This window comes from Bombina bombina, chromosome 3, assembly GCF_027579735.1.
Source record: "Bombina bombina isolate aBomBom1 chromosome 3, aBomBom1.pri, whole genome shotgun sequence".
NCBI lineage: Eukaryota > Metazoa > Chordata > Amphibia > Anura > Bombinatoridae > Bombina > Bombina bombina.
Genome location: NC_069501.1, coordinates 525748903 through 525769506, shown reverse-complemented (window position 1 = coordinate 525769506; position 20604 = coordinate 525748903).

The window sequence follows — 20604 nt, the reverse complement described above, 5'->3', positions numbered from 1 at the left end:
CTATTTCTTATGCTTTTATTAGCTATGTTTAATTAATTATTTTTTTCCTTTAAAGACAGTGGGGCCGATTTATAAAGTGTCTGGCGGTCATGATCCGCTTTAGAGATCATGTCCGCCGGACCTTGATAAATGCTGACAGCATATGCTGTCGGCATTTATCATTGCACAAGCAGTTATGGTGAACTGCTTGTGCAATGCCACCCCCATGCAAATTTGCGGCCAATCGGCCGCTAGCAGGGGGTGTCAATCAACCCGATCATATAAGATCGGGCGGATTAATGTCTGCAGCCTCAGAGGCAGTGGATGAGTTAAGGAGCATCAGAGAAACAGAGGTATACGGCCCCATTTGTGCCGTGATAAATCGGCCCCAGTGCCTCTTCTTTTAATTTTTCAATATGTCTCAGTCAGGCAATATTATGGAGGTTTCTGACAACTCCTTAAATGATAAATTATCTGCTTTTATTTCCCAGATGGATAATAAAATGAATTCACTCATGGTAGTAATTAACCCCCAATATCTCTGCCCCTAAAAAAATGTAAATTGAAACATTTAACCCCTACTTCTCCTAAACAAATGCATATTAGACCTTTAAGTCTGTCTCATCCAGACTGCCCTCCTGCATCTCTGCAAATTGCAGGCACCTCTTCTCACACATTCTCTTTTGAAGAGATCAGCTTCTGACCTCAAGGCTCGTAAAAGACCTCAAGATGACATTTCCTCCTCCGAGGAAGAATATTTTTCTGATAATGACCACTTTAATCACTTATATGTTTTCTCCTTTGATTTTGATGAATTTATTAAATATACAAGATGCAAAAAATGCTTACCATAATTTATCGCAAAAAGAAAAAAAAAATTCTAGACTCCCTAGGTAATCCCCTTACTGAACCCAACGAACTATAACACCCCCATTCTACTGAATAGTTTCCTTCTAAGGAAATAGCTGATTATATGGATCACTACCTTCGTACCTTACTTAAAAAATCCTCTAGATCTAAACTTAGAGCTGAATGTCCCAGACCCTCCCAGCCTAAGAATTCAACTATTACCCCTGAAATTGACTCTGACATCCTTAAATTTCTCTGGGTTCAAGCTTTAAAAAAGGTTCTGACATGCTCCTTGGGACCTATCAGGATAAACTTTTGGATACCACTGGTCCCATTGCGAAAATATTTGACCTTTCTGAAGAGACTATAACCTCAAATTCATCCCTAGACCCTTTTGATATAAGAGAATGGATCTTAAGGTCTGTAGCTTTCCTTGGTAAAGCAAATGAAGCTATTGTGGAAGAAAAGATAAGAAATATCATCCTTAGGCTAAAGTTGTCTGATTTTGCTAAAACTCAACGTTTCACTGACACTAGCAGCTTACTTTTTGGAGATTGTCCAAAATTAATAATTACACCAAAACCTTTAGTACCGTATCAAAAACAAAATTCACAATTAAAAAGACCTTATACACTCAATCTAGTGTTTTTGAAAGGGCCGGGAAAAGAAGGAGCTCTTTTCCAGGCCGTTCCTTCTTTAACGCATACAACTTCAGGTGCCAATACTATTACTCAAACCAGTTTCAAACTCAAGCACAAAACTCCACATTTTTTCCCTCAAGGTCGCCCCTGGCCGTCAAGGTCCTTCAGATCCAGAGGACGCTCCAGAAATAACCCAAGTAAATCCTCTCCTACCACCTTTTCTCCTTTTCACCCCAACAAAACAGGTAGCAGGCTCGCTGTTTTCTTCCAAATTGGCATCTAATCACTTAAGACTCCTAGATCCTTCAAACTGTTTCTGGAGCCATAATCGATTTTGTAGATCCTTCCATACAACTTATCAACTCCTTTAAACTTTTCAAATCAAGACAAATCTGCATACATTCAGAAATTTCATCTCTGGTGTCGAAACAAGCCATAGCACTGGTCCTCGGGGGGGGGGGGAGAACAGTAACATAAGCAACTTGTTCCTAGTGAAAAAGAAGAATGGACAGTTTTGTCATGTGATCAATCTCCAAACCTTAAATGTCTCCATTGTTTATCAACATTTCAAGATGGAAGGTATTTCAAGATTGGTTGTTTTGTTGAGATCTTACCGATGCTTCATTGACTGTTCCCATCCATCAGGCCATCAGGAGATTCCTTCGTTTCCATTGTAACGACATCCTTTGGCAGTTTATCTGTCTCCCATTCGGTCTTTCTTCCGCTCCATGGACTTTCACCAAAGTCAATCCAGTAACCGCCTGGCTCTGATTCAAGGCCGTATGCCTCATAATCTATCTAGCCAACATCCTGTTAATGAACCAGGATCAATCCTCTCTAATTTCTCACCTCAACCTTACCATTACTCTTCTAGAGAAATTGTGATTTCTAATAAGCAGGGAGAATTCCGTTTTTATCCCCACTCAAAGTCTTACTTTTTTTAGGAGTCCAAATAGATACTACATTGTCTACCCTCAGTCTTCCTCAAGACAAAATTTCCAAAATAAAGAAAGAAATCTCCCTTGTATTCAAGAAACCCTCTTTTCCCCTGACGTTTAGTTCAAATCATTGGTCTTCTCTCCTCTTCTATCAGGCTATTTTTCCTGCTCCTCTTCACTACCATGCCTTTAAAAGTCTAAAAATCAATTTCCTTCACAAAGGTTTCTCCTATTCTCATCCCATAACTCTTTCACAGGAAGCTCTCCAGGAACTCAAATGGTTGCTTATCCATATGGATGCATGGAATGTCAAAGCCATCTTCGGGAATTCCCCAGACATCCTCATAGAAGCAGATGACGGAAACTCGGTTAGGGGGCTCGTTGTGGTCCTCTTATCACTGGTGGTAAATAGAAAAATGTGGAAAGACATCTTCACATCAATTGCAAAGAGCTTTTTTCTGGTTCTTTTGCAATAAGGAGTTTTATTCAAAAGTTTTCTCCTTTATCTGTTATCCTCTGTATGGACAACATTTCTGTCGTGAGATACTTGAACCGCTTAGGTGGAAAAAAAAATACTCTCGGATATTATAAAAGACTTTGTTCATCACTGTCTGAGGAACAAAATCTCTATTCAAGCCAAATAAATTCTGAATCTCTACAATGTTGCTACAAACTGGGGAGCTCATTATCTTCACGACTACAGCAATTTGAAATTACTACCAAAAATGTTCCTCTCCCTCTCTTCATTAAGAGCCCCATCAACATGTAATCAACATGTTTCTCCAAAGCTGGCAAACTCAGGGCGTCTACGATTTCCCTCTTTTTTCTATGATTCCGAGAACCCTTGCTCATCTTCGCATATCTCAAATCTCCCTTCTCCTGATAACTCCCATTTGACCAATCCAAACCTGGTACCCCTCCCTTCTTAAACTCTCTTTTCTTTCCCCCTTCTTATTCCTCAACTCCCCAACTTTCTCCTAGACCGTTAGGCCATCGCCATCCCCTCCTTCAGGACGGATCTCCCAACCTCATAGCTTGGGCAATTTCAGGGTCCCCTGGACCCTCAAAGGACTTTCAGAGAGGTATCACTATCTGTTACAAGAATCATAGGCTCCTGGTATCAAAAACATTTATATTTCAGCCTGGTCTAGATGGTCTGGCTGGTGTTCACAAATGAACTTGGATCCAGTTTCTGCACCTCTTCATGAAATAATTATCTTCTCTTTTTGACAATGGTTTTGCTTATTTTTCCATCAACCTCCCCTTTTTCTGCCATTTCTGCTAGTCAACTCATTATTTCATCAATGACATTCCTATTCGCCGTCACCCGAATGTCTGTTGCATACTCAAAGCCATAAGAATTAAAAAAAAAAGTGGATCTCTTCCCTTCCTTCCTAACTCAAATTTTTCCCTCAAACAACTTTCTGCTAAACTAGCTACTCTTACTAGTCTTCTTTCTTTATGCAGATTTCTGATGTCAAAGCCATTGATGTAAATTCAAAAATGTTTTCACCCTTTGGAGTAACTTTCCTAATATCTCGTATAATCAAATCCTTTTCTAAGTCTATTTTCTATCCTTTCTTCCATGACCAACCTAACCTTTTCTGTTGCCTCCTGCCTAAAAGCTGATGAGTCTTGAACCTCTTACTCTCCTCAACTTCTAATTTCCTTTGTGTCCCCTAAAAAACATGTCACTTCTACTTCTATCGCTAGATGAGTAAAGTGCATTCTTCTTTTGTCTGTAGTAGAGGAATATTTTTCAGCTCACTCTATTAGTGGAGCCTCAGCCTCCACAGCCTACCTCAAAGCTTCCTTCATTCAGGACATTTTAAATGCAGCAGATTCGTTTTCAGATTCCACTTTCAAACAATTTTATTTTAAACCAATTGCTAATGCTGCTTCCAATCTCCTTGACTGACTCCACTTTGCTTTAAACTAGCAAAATATGAGTCTCTGTGCTTGTAATAAAATTCAGATTAGCTTTGTGAAGGTATCATCTAGATTGTATTAAAGACACATAAATTAGTATTTTCCCTCCCTCCCTTCCCTGTTATGGATGGTTTTATAATTGTATTGTTTTATGATTTTAAGACTGTATTGTTGTTTTTTCAATGTAAAACCAAAGTTAACACCAATTGTGTTGTAAATATATAAACCTGCTCCACAATAAAAATAGGTCCCTATCACCTATTTAATAAGATTGAATAAATGCAAAAAAGAAGAACTATGGGTGCCTCACAACAGGCTGGTCTAGAGCTAGACTCAAATAATAATAAATAATAAATAAATATATAAACCAAAAAGATATACAATATAATTTAGTACATAAAATATGTTTATTGAAACCTTTAAACCTCAAAAGTAACTCAGCTGAGACAGTGAATCTAAAAAATATAATGCTTATAGATGATACTCAGCTATTATTTCAGGTAACAGTATAACCAGATAATAACTCTGCTGCAGTCAGGGCTATCCGGTTAAACCGTTAAAAATATAAATCTAATATAGATACTTAATCACTATCTCACAATATATTGGAATATTAGAAACCTTCAACCTCTGTAAAAAAAAATATACATTCAATATTAAAACATATAGAGCATGTAAAACAATATATAACTATATGTTAAAAGAATGGATTATAACCTATAAACTAGTTGTGAAGTAACCCCAAAAATCCTAACTGACCGGTGTCTGTTTATGCTCAGGTATTTCTTCAAATAGTGAAAGATAGTTTGTTTGCTGTTTAAATAACGGCTGTGCTAATTAAGCACGCTCTGAAAGTTTTGGTACCTGGTTGTCTCTTTTTAAAAAACTCCGGAGCTCCGGGTGTGGAAAAGTATCTGTTGGATCCAATGGATCGTAATATCTGTTCTGTAAGGTCTATAGTTATCCGTCCTATATGGTGTTAGGATACACCTAAGGAGAAATTTTCTGCTTTCAGCCCTGAGGTCCCTGAAGCTGCACACAAAAGAAAGCCGCCGAGCTCCTACTTCCTGTCCGCCTCTGGTTCCACTCTCCGCTGTTTGATTCTCAGCTGTTTGATTCTCCGTATCTCCAAGAGTATGGTGTCCTTGCTTAGACATAAGAAAAATAATAGCAACACATTTCAGCTCCCTACAGAGCCTTTGTCAAGCCTATTTTTCTCTGTCTGATCCTGCTCCTTAAGTATTTTAGCTAAAGCTAATTTCTTAAAGGGGAAACTGCTTTTTTCATTCTGTATTCATCTAATGAAAAAGTCTGTTCAATGTAAGTTTAAACCAAATAAAAAACTTAATATGTCAATGTGTTTTAAACATATATTCCTTAAATAACACGTCAATTTTTTTTAAAACAACAAGCAATAATTTATTAGACTTACATTATACATTATAATCTTAGTACATTACTATTAATTTATAAAATCTTTAAAAAATTAATCATTTACATATAAATTAAGCTATTACATAACCTCAATTTGATCATAGCTCCTATATACTATTTAATCTAATGTATTCAATTACAATAAATACATTACGATCTAAACTAGTCTATGATATCCTTAGTAAATTTCCCAAATAGTCATATAGTATTTTATTTAATACATGAAACCTAAAGTATAGAGTCTGTGTAGTTTGTAGAAAATAAACATCTTAATCACTGTATAACTAAAAAGTTATCTTAAAAAACATGATAAGTCCATTTCTAAATTTAAACCATTAGGGGTCAAGGTATCCAAATTAAAAATCCATTTGGATTCTTATTGTAACAACATTTTCTATATATCCCCCCCCCCTCTACCCTTATCCTTAAATTTAGCTATCCCTATATAATTAAAATCTTTAAGATTACATCCAATACATATTTTGAAATGTTTAGGAACAGGGAAATCCTGATTCCTTTCTTTAATATTGAATGTGAACATTTTTTTACAGAGGTTGAAGGTGTCTAATATTCCAATATATTGTGAGACAGTGATTAAGAATCTATATTAGATTTATATTTTTAATGGTTTCACCGGATAGCCCTGACTGCAGCCGAGTTATTATTATCTGGTTATACTGTTACCTGAAATAATACCTGAGTATCATGTATAAGCATTATATTTTTTACATTCACTGTCTCAGCTGAGTTACTTTTGAGGTTTAAGGTTTCAATAAACATATTTAAGTACTAAATTATATTGTATATCTTTATGATTTATATATTTATATTTATTTATTATTTATTATTGTTTGAGTGTAGCTCTAGACCAGCCTGTTGTGAGGCACCCACAGTTCTTTTTTGCATTTGTTCAATCTTAAATAGGTGATAGGGACCTATTTTTATTGTGGAGCAGGTTTATATATTTACAGCGCAATTGGTGTTAACTTTGGTTTTACATTGACATTTCCCTATAATTTTACCAATTGGCAGCTTTTAAATATGAGTGAGCAAAAAAGTATTTTTGACTTAAGGTCTTGTAGGTATGAGGATCTACAGAAAATTATTATGAAGGATAAATCAGAAATCATAGAAATTCTGAGTGAAACGGATATAAATTTGGAGGAATTAGTGAAACTTTTAGAGGCTAAAATGAAAATAGAATTAAAATATAGAGTATATATAGTATTTGTTCTTACAAAAATATATAGAAGTTAAGAGAGTCCCTAGGGGCCTCAGAATAAAAAAAAAGAATGTTCTTTTAAAACTAAAGATTTAACTTTAAAAACTAAATGGAGAGAAATTTTAGAGGAAGCATCAATTAAATTAATGACCCTAATAAAAGAGTATAGAGAGATATCCTTATAAAATTAGGTAATTAAATAAATTAACTAGAAACTAAATGAAAAAAAAATTTGAATCACTACAGGCGTTTAAGGAAAAAAGTTTAAAAGACCAAATGGAACTTTTAAAAAAAGAATTGCTAAAAGGGAAATTAGATAAATTTGAAAGAGATGAAAATGATTATACTAATTTTGATAAGGGAATTAATACGGAGGCATACAAAACACATAGATGGAGATATAATAGATATATGATAGATAATAGAGACAATAACGTCCCCCATAAAGAAAATGGAAAAATTCCCCGAAGCAATTGGGAACAAAATGGATATCAAAAGGTTATTCAAAAGAATTACAATTATAAGCCAGAACTACAGAATTAATTTAAACCACATCAAAACAGATATCATGAAAATATAAATAATACTCAAGAAAACCAAAATAGACCATATTATACTAATCAAAACAGGTCATATTATACTAATAAATCAGAACAAAATAGAGCTTTATATTCTGAAGTTACAGCAAGAAGTCCAATGGTACCCCTACAAAATAAATTCACCCCTTTAAATCATGAAATATGGGAAGATACTCATCTCATACAAGTAGACAGAATGAAAATAACCATCATTTTTTAGACAGAGGCCAGGCCACATCACCTCTAAACTGGAGAAGAAAAGAAGGAGAAGGAGGAGATTTCAAAGAAAAAGAAGGTTCTCAGAAAGAGAGGAAGTAGGGGGAGGGGGTACATAAAACCAAAAGACAAACAAATGAGATAAATACAAATAAAAATAATGGCATATATAACCTTAGTAAATATATTTTAAAGGAAGAAGAAACAAAAATACTTTCTAAAGGGTTATCATTTGCACCGCTGAAAAAACATAGGTAATGAAATAAATGAACTAGAAACTAAATTTAAAAAATTTGAATCACTACAGGCATTTAAAGAAAAAGAAAAAAGTTTAAAAGACCAAATGGAACTTTTAAAAAAAGAATTGCTAAAAATGAAATTAGATAAATTTGAAAGAGATTAAAATGATTATACTAATTTTGATAAGGGAATTAATACGGAGGCATATACAACACATAGATGGAGATATAATAGATATAAGATTGATAATAGAGACAAAAACGTCCCCCATAAAGAAAATGGAAAAATTCCCCAAAGCAATTGGGAACAAAATGGATATCAAAATGTTATTCAAAAGAATTACAATTATAAGACAGAACTATAGAATTGATTTAAACCACATCAAAACAGATATCATGAAAATAGAAATAACACTCAAGAAAACCAAAATAGACCATATTATACTAATCAAAACAGGTCATATTATACTAATAAATCAAAACAAAATAGAGCTTTATATTCTGAAGTTACAACAAGAAGTCCTTATGGTACCCCTACAAAATAGATTCACCCCTTTAAATCATTAGATATGGGAAGATACTCAACCTCATACAAGTAGACAGAATGAAAATAACCATCATTTTTTAGACTGAGTCCAGGCCAAATCACCTCTAAACTGGAGAAGAAGGAGGAGATTTCAAACAAAGAAAAAGATGGCTCTCAGAAAGAGAGGAAGTAGGGGGAGGGGAGTACATAAAACCAAAAGACAAACAAATGAGATAAATACAAATTATTATTATTATTATCGGTTATTTGTAGAGCGCCAACAGATTCCGCAGCGCTATTAACAAAGGTGGAGTACAACAAAACAATTATAGGGATCAAATGGGTAGAGGGCCCTGCCAAGAGTTGCACTGTTGTAGTCAGCTCTTGAGAAGGTGATCAACAAACAGTTGGACTCTTAGGCTTACATTGTAAGGGGGTTCAGGGGATAGCAATGGAGGAGAGGAACTTGTATAAAGAAAGTTTAGCGTAGGTTGTATGCATCCCTGAACAGTAGAGTCTTTAGGGAGCACTTGAAGCTTTTAAAACTAGAAGAGAGTCTTGTGGAGTGAGGCAGAGAGTTCCACAAGATGGGAGCCAGTCTGGAGAAGTCCTGTAAATGGAAGTGTGATGAGGTGACAAGAGAGGAGGAGAGTAGGAGGTCATGAGCAGAGCGAAGGGGACGGGAGGGAGAGTATCTGGAGACAAGGTCTGAGATATAGGGGGGAGCAGTGCAGTTGAGGGCTTTGTATGTCAGAATGAGAATTTTGTGTTTGATCCTAGAGGCAAGAGGAAGCCAGTGAAGAGATTGGCAGAGAGGTGCAGCAGATGAAGAGCGACGTGTAAGGAAGATGAGTCTGGCAGAGGCATTCGGTAGGTGGGGAGACCAGAGAGGACAGAGTTGCAGTAATCGAGGCGGGAGAGAATGAGAGAGTGGATTAAAATCTTAGTTGTGTCTTGTGTAAGGAAGTGTCTAATTTTAGAGATGTTTTTAAGGTGTAAGCGGCAGGCTTTAGCCAATGACTGAATGTGAGGAGTGAAAGAAAGATCTGAGTCAAATGTGACCCCGAGACATTGGGTATGCAGCGTAGGGGTAATGATGGAGTTATCGACAGTTATATAGAGATTGGGGGTGGAGAGTTTAGAAGAAGGGGGGAAAATAAGGAGCTCAGTTTTGGAGAGATTTAGCTTGAGGTAGTGAGAGGACATCCAGTTGGAGATGTGAAAAAGACAGTTAGTGACACAGGTTAGCAAGGAAGGAGAAAGGTCTGGTGCAGAGAAGTAGATTTGAGTGTCATCGGCATACAAATGATATTGTAAACCATGGGACTTTATTAGGAAATTTGTGATGACGTGTAGATTGAGAAGAGAAGGGGACCGAGGACAGAACCTTGCAGTACTCCGACAGAAAGTGGTGACGGGGCAGAGGAGGCCCCAGAGAAGGCTACACTCTAGGTATGGTTTGACAGGTATGAAGAGAGCCACAAGAGGGCTATGTCACATATGCCGAAGGATTGGAGGGTTTGGAGCAAGAGAGGGTGGTCAACAGTGTCAAAGGCTGAGGACAGATCAAGGAGGATAAGCAGAGAGAAGTGGCCTTTTGATTTTGCTGTAAGTAGGTCGTTGGTAACCTTAACAATTGCTGTCTCTGTGGAGTGATGGGGACGAAATCCAGATTGCAATGGGTCAAGGAGGGAGTTTATTGTAAGGAAATGGGATAGGCGTGCATAAGCTAGTTTTTCGAGAAGCTTTGATGCAAGAGGGAGGAGGGAAATAGTGCGGTAGTTGGATGGTTAGGTAGGATCAAGGGAAGGTTTTTTGAGGATAGATGTGACCAGTTTTTACAAATAAAAATAATGGCATATATAACCTTAGTAAATATATTTTAAAGGAAGAAGAAACAAAAATACTTTCTAAAGGGTTATCATTTGCACCAACAAAAAAACGTAACAAATTTGAAGCTTATATAGATGCATCAAAATTTATGCGGTCACTTACACTTAAAAGGTATTTTTCAAAAAATGTATTAGAGAGGGAAATACAAATACCAATGAACCTAAAACAGAAAGATGAAAATGGATTCATACATTCAGATTTAAAACAAAAATCATTATTTTATCCTAAACATAAGAAGGGCCCAGTTCTATAAACTTTTGGAAAAAAATGGTATTAAAAGATATTAAAAATATACCTGAAAAAAGATTGAATAAAATACTGTTTAATCTTTCTCAAAAAGAAAAAGATCTAATTTCATACTTAGAAAATTACAAAGAGATCATTTTTAAAAGTGCAGATAAAGGGGGAGGGATAGTTATTTTGGACAGAGAACATAATTTAAGAATTTGTTCTCCTTGAAGACACAAACACATATAAAAAGAGAAAAATGAATCTAACAACAATATATCAATGGGAATTAAAAAGTTTATTGGATAAATATAAACAAGTGGATGTATTGAATGATAAAGAATATGCCTTTCTTTTGAATAAATTTCCAATAATTCCAGCTTTTTATATACTCCCTAAAATTCATAAATCCATTGACAATCCCCCTGGGCATCCAATAGTATCCGGATTTGGATCCATAACCTCAAATATGTCACAATACATAGACACATATCTACAAAAATATGTATCAAAACTAGACTCCTATCTAAAAGATTTGACTGATGTTTTAAAACTTACACAAGATATTGAATGGGGTGATGATATGTGGTTAATTAGTTGTGATGTTTCTTCACTTTATACATGTATAGACCATGAAGATGGTTTAAAAGCAGTTTGTTCCTCAGACCAGTACAAAGAGAGTTTACAAAGAGAGTTTATTATGGAGGGTATAAAATTTATTCTTACTCATAACTATTTTCTTTTTGAGAAAATCTTTTAGGAACAACTCTGTGGTACTGCTAGGGGGACTAGATTTGCTCCCAGTTACGCAAATCTCTTTATGGGATTTTGGAAGAACAACGTTTGGGAAAATACAGGAGTGGGGGCAAGTCTAGTCCTCTATAGAAGATATATAGATGATGTTCTAATTATCTGAAGAGGTTCTGATACTTCATTCTTAGAAGTCTTTGAAAGAATGAATTCAAACACTAAAGAAATGAGTAAAAAAGGCCTAACTTTCCTAGATTTAGATATTTTTATAGAAAATAATAAAATACATACAAAAACCTTTTTTATACCTGTAGACTGTAATAATTTCATTCATTCAACGAGTTGTCACCACACTAAGTGGAAGGATAATATCACTATGGGACAGATGCTGAGGATAAAGAAAAATTGTAGCAAAGATGAAGACTATATGGAACCATCTGAGATTCTAAAAAATAAATTTATTGAACGTGGTTATAAAATGAAAAAATAGAAATAGTAAGACAAAATACTTCTAGAGTGAAAAGAGAGACACTACTCCAAAAACCACTGAAACAAGAACAACCAAGTAATAAATTAAGAATTCCATTTGTCATTAAATATAATTCAAATCATAAAATACTTGAAAAGATTTTTTATAAACATTGGGATATTCTTAAGCAAGATAATAGAATAGGGGAGTAAATATCTGACCGTCCATTTTTTGTTTATAAGAAAACTGACAATTTAAAAAATATCCTAGCACCAACAATATCCAGAATAAATAAACAATGAGATAAAGACCTATTACGAAACAATTTGAAAGGTTTCTATCTATGCAATTTCTGCAAATCATGTAGATATTCCACAAAAACTTCTACTTTTTCCTCTACTTTCACAGGAAAAACATTTTAAATGATCTTATTAGATGCACTGATAAAAATATTATATATCTCATACAGTGCAAATGTGAGAAACAGTATGTGGGTGAATCCACAAGGCCCCTTAGAGAACGTATTAGGGAGCATATTTCTTCTATTGAAAATGCAGATAAAGAAAGGAATCAGGATTTACCTGTTCCTAAACATTTAAAAATATGTAATGGATGTAATCTTAAATATTTTAATTATATAGGGATAGCTAAATTTAAGGATAAGGGGGGATATTGAGAAAATGTTGTTACAATTAGAATCCAAATGGATTTTAATTTGGATACCCTGACCCCTAATGGTTTAGATTTAGAAATGGACTTATCATGATTTTTAAGATAACTTTTTAGTTATACAGTATTTAAGATGTTTATTTTTTACAAACTACACAGACTCTATACTTTAGGTTTCAAGTATTAAATAAAATACTATATGACTATTTGGGAAATTTACTAAGGATATCCTAGACTAGTTTAGATCATAATGTATTTATTGTAATTGAAGATCATTAGATTAAATATTATATAGGAACTATGATCAAATTAAATTGAGGTTATGTAATAGCTTAATTTGTATGTAAATTAATAGTAATGTACTAACATTATAATGTATGTTTTATAAGTCTAATAAATGATTGCTTGTTGTTTTAAAAAATTTGACGTGTTATTTAAGGAATATATGTTTAAAACACATTGGCATATTAAGTTTGGTTTAAACTTACATTGAACAGACTTTTGCATTAGATGAATACAGAATGAAAAAAGCCGTTTCCCTTTTAAGAAATTAGCTTTGGCTAAAGTACTTAAGGAGCAGGGTCAGACAGAGAAAAATAGGCTTGACAAAGGCTCAGTAGGGAGCTGAAACGCGTTGCTATTATTTTTCTTGTGTCTAAGCAAGGACACCATACTCTTGGAGATACGGAGAATCAAACAGCTGAGAATCAAACAGCTGACAGTGGAGAGTGGAACCAGAGGCGGACAGGAAGGAGGACCTTAGCGGCTTTCTTTTGTGTGCAGCTTCAGGGACCCCAGGGCTGAAAGCAGAATATTTGAATCACAGGGTACTCACATTTATTCAGAGCACTGATACAGTGCTATCAGACATGAACTTGGCATTCACAGCAACCCAGCTTGCTGCAATCCTATACGGCAACAGGAACAATCCAGGTACATTCCTAGAAAGCTGCAGGGAAGGTGGATCCAATAGAGCAACACCAAACACTGGATATAAAGTCCCAGGAATAAGCACAGAGACTAGGCAAAGGCTTATCAGCAAAAGAGGTTCAGTCCCAATGGAGATAGAACAAAGGTGGTGTATGGAAAATCAGTGGCGGTTCCAAATATAAAGTATAAAAGATTTATTTAAAACATTCTTAAAAACAAGAACCAGCAGGTAGGTGAAATGCTTGTCCTCCTTGTATCAATGCAACGCGTTTCTCAGCACAAACGCTGTTTCATCAGGCATAGGAGCGCTGGGGAACGCGTTGGAGGACAAGCATTTCCCCTACCTGCTGGTTCTTGTTTTTAAGAATGTTTTAAATAAATCTTTTATACTTTATATTTGGAACCGCCACTGATTTTCCATACACCACCTTTGTTCAATCTCCATTGGGACTGAACCTTTTTTGCTGATAAGCCTTTGCCTAGTCTCTGTGCTTATTCCTGGGACTTTATATCCAGTGTTTGGTGTTGCTCTTGTGGATCCACCTTCTCTGCAGCTTTCTAGGAATCTACCTGGATTGTTCCTGTTGCCATATAGGATTGCAGCAAGCTGGGTTTCTGTGAATGCCCAGTTTGTGTCTGATAGCACTGTATGAGTGCTCTGAATAAATGTGAGTACCCTGGTGTGATTCATTCCACTATTTTGGTTTATTCTACTGGTACACACATGCGCCTCTTTTTTGTCTCCCTGTGTTTTTCCCAGATGTCTTTCTACATTTGACGTGTCCTGAGGTGCAGAATTTGCAGAACTTTCATTATACAACTATTCTGGATCCTGATTCTAGGACTTTCTATTTATTATTTTTGGTTATTTATATTTCAATTGTTAGAGCGCCCCCTATTAGGATCTCCTGTGTGGGTTCTTTGTTTTTACTAGCTCTAGACCAGCCTGTTGTGAGGCGCCCACAGTTCTTCTTTTTTGCATTGTTCTTTTTTCAGCATCCTCAATCTAATTCATCCCAGGTCAATCATCTCACCAACACCAAGTTACAAAATGGTTTGCTGGTTGTCCTTTTGTGTTTGCATCGGTGGTTTCCTCAACATCTTTTTTTCTCTCTTCTTGAACTTTCTCACCCTTCTTATCAAAGAAGAAAGAGGAGGAATAGGGACTATATGGACAGTTTTTGAGCACTATGATTATGCTCATTGGCTAATTTCCTCGGCTCATTTGTATCCATCCTTTTGACTGGCTGTTTTTGTTCTCACTGTTATGCTTTAATGTATTCCTATTTTATTGATTTGTTATATCTGTGAAAAGCTGCATAAGTAGTAAAAATAAGGAATAGCACAATATGAGTCTCTGTGTCTTTAATAAAATATAGATTATACCTTCACAAAGCTAGTATAATCAGAATTGTTTGGAGCAGCAGGTTAGAGATTAAGTGGGTGGGTAGTAACAGCTAGGGTTGAAATGTGATGTAATATAGGTGTTAGTGTTCTAGTGAATTGGGTCACAAACCCCCTGCAGGTTAATAAGTGGCAACACTTATCAGGGACTGCAATTTACAAACCTCTGTCACAAAACAGTGGCACAAGTATCATTTACTCCCTAAAATGGAGCATATTGAGTAATCTAGATTTTCTTGAGTGAGTTTTTTTAATATTTTAAGAGTTGACATAACCTTGCACAATTATAAATGGTTATAATCTGACGGGCAATGTTTGTTTGTTTTCTTGTCTTTTTTCTTTTAATTTGTGTTTTCTCATTTCTTATACAAGCGATTTTAATAAAATCCTACTATTAGGGGCCAATCAGGAGTGAAAATTGACTAAAGAATATTTTTTTTTAAAAAAAGCATCCCTTAATTAGAACAATCTGGAATTAGAATATCCTTACTTTATACAAGATTTTATTACAAGACCAGAGACTCATATTTTGCATCATTTTTTCTTACTATTCTATGCAGCATTTTAATGTATTGAGTAAATGAATAAATAATCACATAGAAAAAAACAATGGAATCAGTGGGGTTTCTTGTAACTGCATAGAAACAACTAACCAATCAGGACAAAGAAGACTAACAAATGCAGAGACCAGGATTCCTCTTTCTTTTGCTGCTCAGCTCAAGTTAAGTTTGTATTAACTGTTTCTGCTCTTGACATTATTTTTTCCTATCTTAATATTTACTTTCATTTTCATTCCATTTTTTCTTTTGTAAACTAATTTTTTATCATTACTTTTTTATTGTCTGTCATTTCCTTTTTCTTCCACTTACCTAATTATCCTTGCTCGATCATTGCACACTTGTCTTTTGCCTGCTCTGGTCCCCATCTTGATCATAGCTACTGCACATGTCCATCAATGCCATTTTGTAGGTAGGTTTTTCCTCTGAGTCTCCCGCCCTCTGGATGACCTCACAGCAGACTGATAGTCCCACTAAGCAGTTCCATAGTTTCTTTAGATAAATAATAGATACCATATTTTGTTAAAAAAATTTGCTCAAATTGTACTTGTATTTTTATCCTTGGGCTCCCTCAAGTGGTCGTTTATTTTATTGCATATATTTTTTTCCCTTATATTATATTCATTCTAATTTCAAAAGGTGTTCTTTCTCTAAATATTTTTTATTTCTTTTGTAAGAAAACATTATTTATTTATTTTAGTTAGTTTATTTTATTTATTTATTTTTAAATACATCACACAATTTTTAAACTACTGTTCCACTCACTGAAGAGTCTGTCCAACTAATGATTGACAAATCTATTAATAAGTGGATGACACATATTTCTCCTTTAATTTCATCCAATAAATGTGACAAATCTAAACCTAATATTAAAAGAAAGAGACTGTAAGTTGCTGTTAAAACCAGCAAAAAAATAATTTACAGGTCTCGTCAGCTTCTTGATGACACCCACCTTCAAAGCGGCAGGGGAAGTAAAGCAACTGTCAAAAGAACCCTTACTCCCAAAGGGTCACAAATGGGAGATTATAAAAAGAAACACAAATCATCTTCAAAAAATAAAGATGATTTAGCCTCTTCTACTTATTACTATGAAGTGGATTCTAATAGTTCATCAGAGAATGCAAATTTTCCGATGATTCTCCTAAACCTATTTTTTTTTTTTAAATTCATCAAAAAATCTAAACATTTGGAGGAAGAATAAATCATTTTTGTTGATGCATTGGGTAACCCCCGATTTAATCCAGACATCCTCCATTACCCATGTTCTGCAGAATGGGGTCCCCATATTAATTTTGCTAAATTTAATGACTATCAAATTAAAAAAAAATTAAAGAGATAATCCAGAAATAAAATGAGGGCAGAATGCCCTAGACCCCTTTTACCTAAAAATGGTGCAGTCACACCAGAAATTGACCCTAAAATCTTAAAATTCAATGGAGCTCCAGGTTACACAATTAAAGAAGGTTTATATAAAGCCTGGAAAGAATGTCAGGAGAAACTCCTTGACACAATGGGTCAAATTACCAAACTCTTTGAAATTATGAACGAAGAATCTCTTGATCCTTTCACTCTAAGAGAATGGGTATCCTTTGTTTTGTCGGTAATACCAATGCCTCAATGACTATTAAGAGGAGAAAGAACATACTTAGAAAGATAGACCTTAAAATATGTGATTCGGCCATAAATGAATTAACTTCTGATTCAGACTTATTTTGGGGATGTCTTTTTAAAGGATTTAGATTATATAAATACTTTTACAACTTTAAAGAAAGTCAAATCCTCTGCAAGGTAAATTTTTTATTCTCCACATTTCTCTGAAAAGCCAGGGAAAGGCAAAGGCCGCTTTACTGGTCACTCCTCCTTTATATCCAGGTCACAAAATTTCCAAAACCCCCAGCCAAATTTCTCCGGTTGGGGAACTCAATATAATTATCCAAGACCCCAAGAGCCCTCAATCAGTTTCTTCCCTGGCCGAGCAAGGCCTTACGGGCAAAGAAGACTAGGCGCTAAAGCCAGTGCTCGCATCCCTCTAGGTAATTCAATTCCCTCTTATTCTCCATTCTTCCCAGAATACAGTTGGTGGCAGACTCACTCTTTTTATTCAAAATTAGTACCTTATAATAGTAGACTATTAGGTTCTTCAAAATGTGAAAGTAGTATGGAAAGAGTTTATTTCCTTCACTATTCAAATTAAAAAAACAAATCTGATTTTCTTTTTTCAAGTAAACAAAATATTTGTTCAAAAAGAAATTCCAAACCTTTCCTTTAAAAAGCGATTTAACCAATCCAAAATTCAAGACATTTATTTAAGCAACCTTTTTCTTGTAAAAAATGAAAAATGTGGTAAATGGTTTCATGTTATCAACTTAAAATCTCTAAATTCTTTTGTTGTTTATCGCATCTTCAAAATGGAGGGCATTCATCTTCTTCTGGATCTTTCAGATGCTTGTCTCACAGTTCCAATCGACCCTCAACATTGGATATTCCTTGTGTTCTGTTGGGATAACCAAATTTGGAATTTTGTGTTCTGTTTGGACAACCAAATTTGGAAGATCCAGGGTGCCATTCCTCAGCACCCTGGATCTTCACAAAACTTCTGAAACCAGTGGTGTCTTGGTTATGGCTTTGATTAATTTTTTTGATTAGATATCTAGACGAAATTTTAATTATGAATCAGAATTTTGTTTCAATTTAAATTAATCTAAAAACCACCATCATTCTCTTACAAAACCTAGGTTTTTTAATCAACAAAGAGAAATCTGTCCTCAATCCATTAAAATCTATAGTTTTTATAGGTTTTCAGATAAATTTAACAAATTCTACTTTATGTCTCCCTTCTCAGAAAATAAAAAATATAAAAAAAAGAGATGACAAGAACTCTTTCCAAACAATAAGTTTGTATAAGGACAACAGCCAGAATAGTAGGGTTACACTCATCCTCTTTTCCGGCTATCTTCCCTGCCCCCTTTACTTTATCGATTTTTACCTTCTGTCAAAACACCTGCTTCATGTATTCCCAGATGGGATAAAAGCCTTACTAAATTTTTTTCAATCTGTTCTGAGGAATTTCTTCCCTGTCAAGTTCTGTTCAAGTTTCTACTTTAAATTGTTTTGATTTTAATGTACTGTATTATAGTATTTGGACTGTTGAAACTTTGCTCTTTTATGTTTAACTCCATGAGCACCAATAAGGAAAGGGAATCTAGTCTCTGTATTGGTCAGTTTATGGTCATCTTCTTTGTCCTGATTGGTCAGTTCTTTCTATGCTGTTACAAGAAAACCCACTGATTCCATGTTTTTTTCTATGTGATTATTTTTTCATTGACTGTATACTTTAAAATTCTGTATTGAGTAGTAAAAGAAAGATGATGCATAATATGAGTCTCTGTGTCTTTAATAAAATCTAGATTATCCCATTACTAAAAGGTAGGAGAATCTGAATTTAAAAATTATATCATATCTACTGGATAAGGAAATAGGTAAAGCACTATATGACAGCAGTTTTGCAATAATGTTATATATTTGCAAGAGAACTAGGTGGCAGCACTTTCTCCTTCCATGTATAGCACTCCATACAAGTAAATTGTCCTAATCAAAAAGGACAAAATGTTGGGTTTTATGTACCAGTCATAGAAAAATGTAGAAACTTTAAAAGGAATTAAGCTCCCAGTGGGTGTGGAGGCCACAGAGAAAATATGTTAATTTCCCATTGTTCTCTATAACCACTGTATACACTGAGAGGAAAGAAGAAGATGATTTATAGAAATAAAGAGATAAGCTATCCATGCAAGCTAAGCCAATTTGAGAGGAAATCATTGTAAATACAGCAACAGGAAACTCATTTTACAGTATACTGTCCCTTTCAGTACATCAAAAATTGCATTATTGCGTTTTTGCTATGCAGAAAAGCAATGTTCTTTTTTAAAAATGTTTTGAAATAGTGTAAAGATAAAACCTAAGAGGCGAGTACTGTGGTTTATAAAGTCCTCTATGAGCAGTTACAAAGACTTCACCAGAGCATTTAACTTTGGTTAATATTTCCAGCATTAATGTGATTATCGCTTGAGTGCAAGGCTTGACCATGAATTTTAAATAAGTGTGAGTTTCTTTGAAAGTGTAGGGAACATTAGTTACTGTGAGTGAGATATTTTTTAAATGCAATACAGGTTCTAGCTGTAAAAATATTGAGACATCAGAAATTAAGAGGAACACTACTCTTTTAGAAAGAAGAGTGCACAACTTACCTCATCTTCTAAAACATTTTAGAACAATTCTCACACTTTAAACCGTGAAACCACTCCATTGCAATAAATCCCAGGCTTTCAAATGGGACTGCTCATTCTTGACTGGGATTTCAAAATGAACCATGACTTTATAACTGGGCTTTAAAAAAGGGGCTGTCACGTAACACAGGGAACTCGCAAAAGGATGACATTTCAAATGTATCAGCACTAACTGAATTTCAAATGACGAGTAAATTGTTCTATTGTATTATCCTTTTACTATCCATTTGTTGATTATCCAATTCTAATGGTCCTTTAACCCTTTTATCATGTAGCACCATCCCCGGGGGTCACTTTCGTAGAGCAAATTGCACTCCGCCTCCTGCTTACCTGACACTACAGGGATGCCGGTGACATAATCATGCAAGTCACCAAACCTGGAAGTGCAGGGCAGGTGAGAGCTGGATGGAGGATACATATTTAAACCCCTCAATCTTAGCTCCCTTAAGTTCTAGAAAACCCTAAGACCCACCTTTAAAAGGTTATCATCTGCTCTTTCAAAAGGTGTGTGTGAGTCTTAGGGGTATAAACTATAAGTACAAATAAAAAATAAAATAAATAAAACAGACGTGTAAGCACATTATAAGAGGCAACCAAAAAGGCCTAGAAACTGCCATGCCTCCTTGTTTTAAAGTCTAGACACCCTTCTTTAAAATAAAGCCCATCGATAAGTTTTTAATAACCAGGTTGATCACTGTGGTAATAGCAATCACCTAGCATGAATAAATGTGCATTTAGTTTAGTAGAGTCTCATGGGAGCCCTATATGCAAATCAAAGTTATATAACTATACCAAAAGGCCCCAATTGATGAGAATAACCCTTCTTTCTTTTGACTAAAAACACAAACAATATTATTTGCAACCTTATTT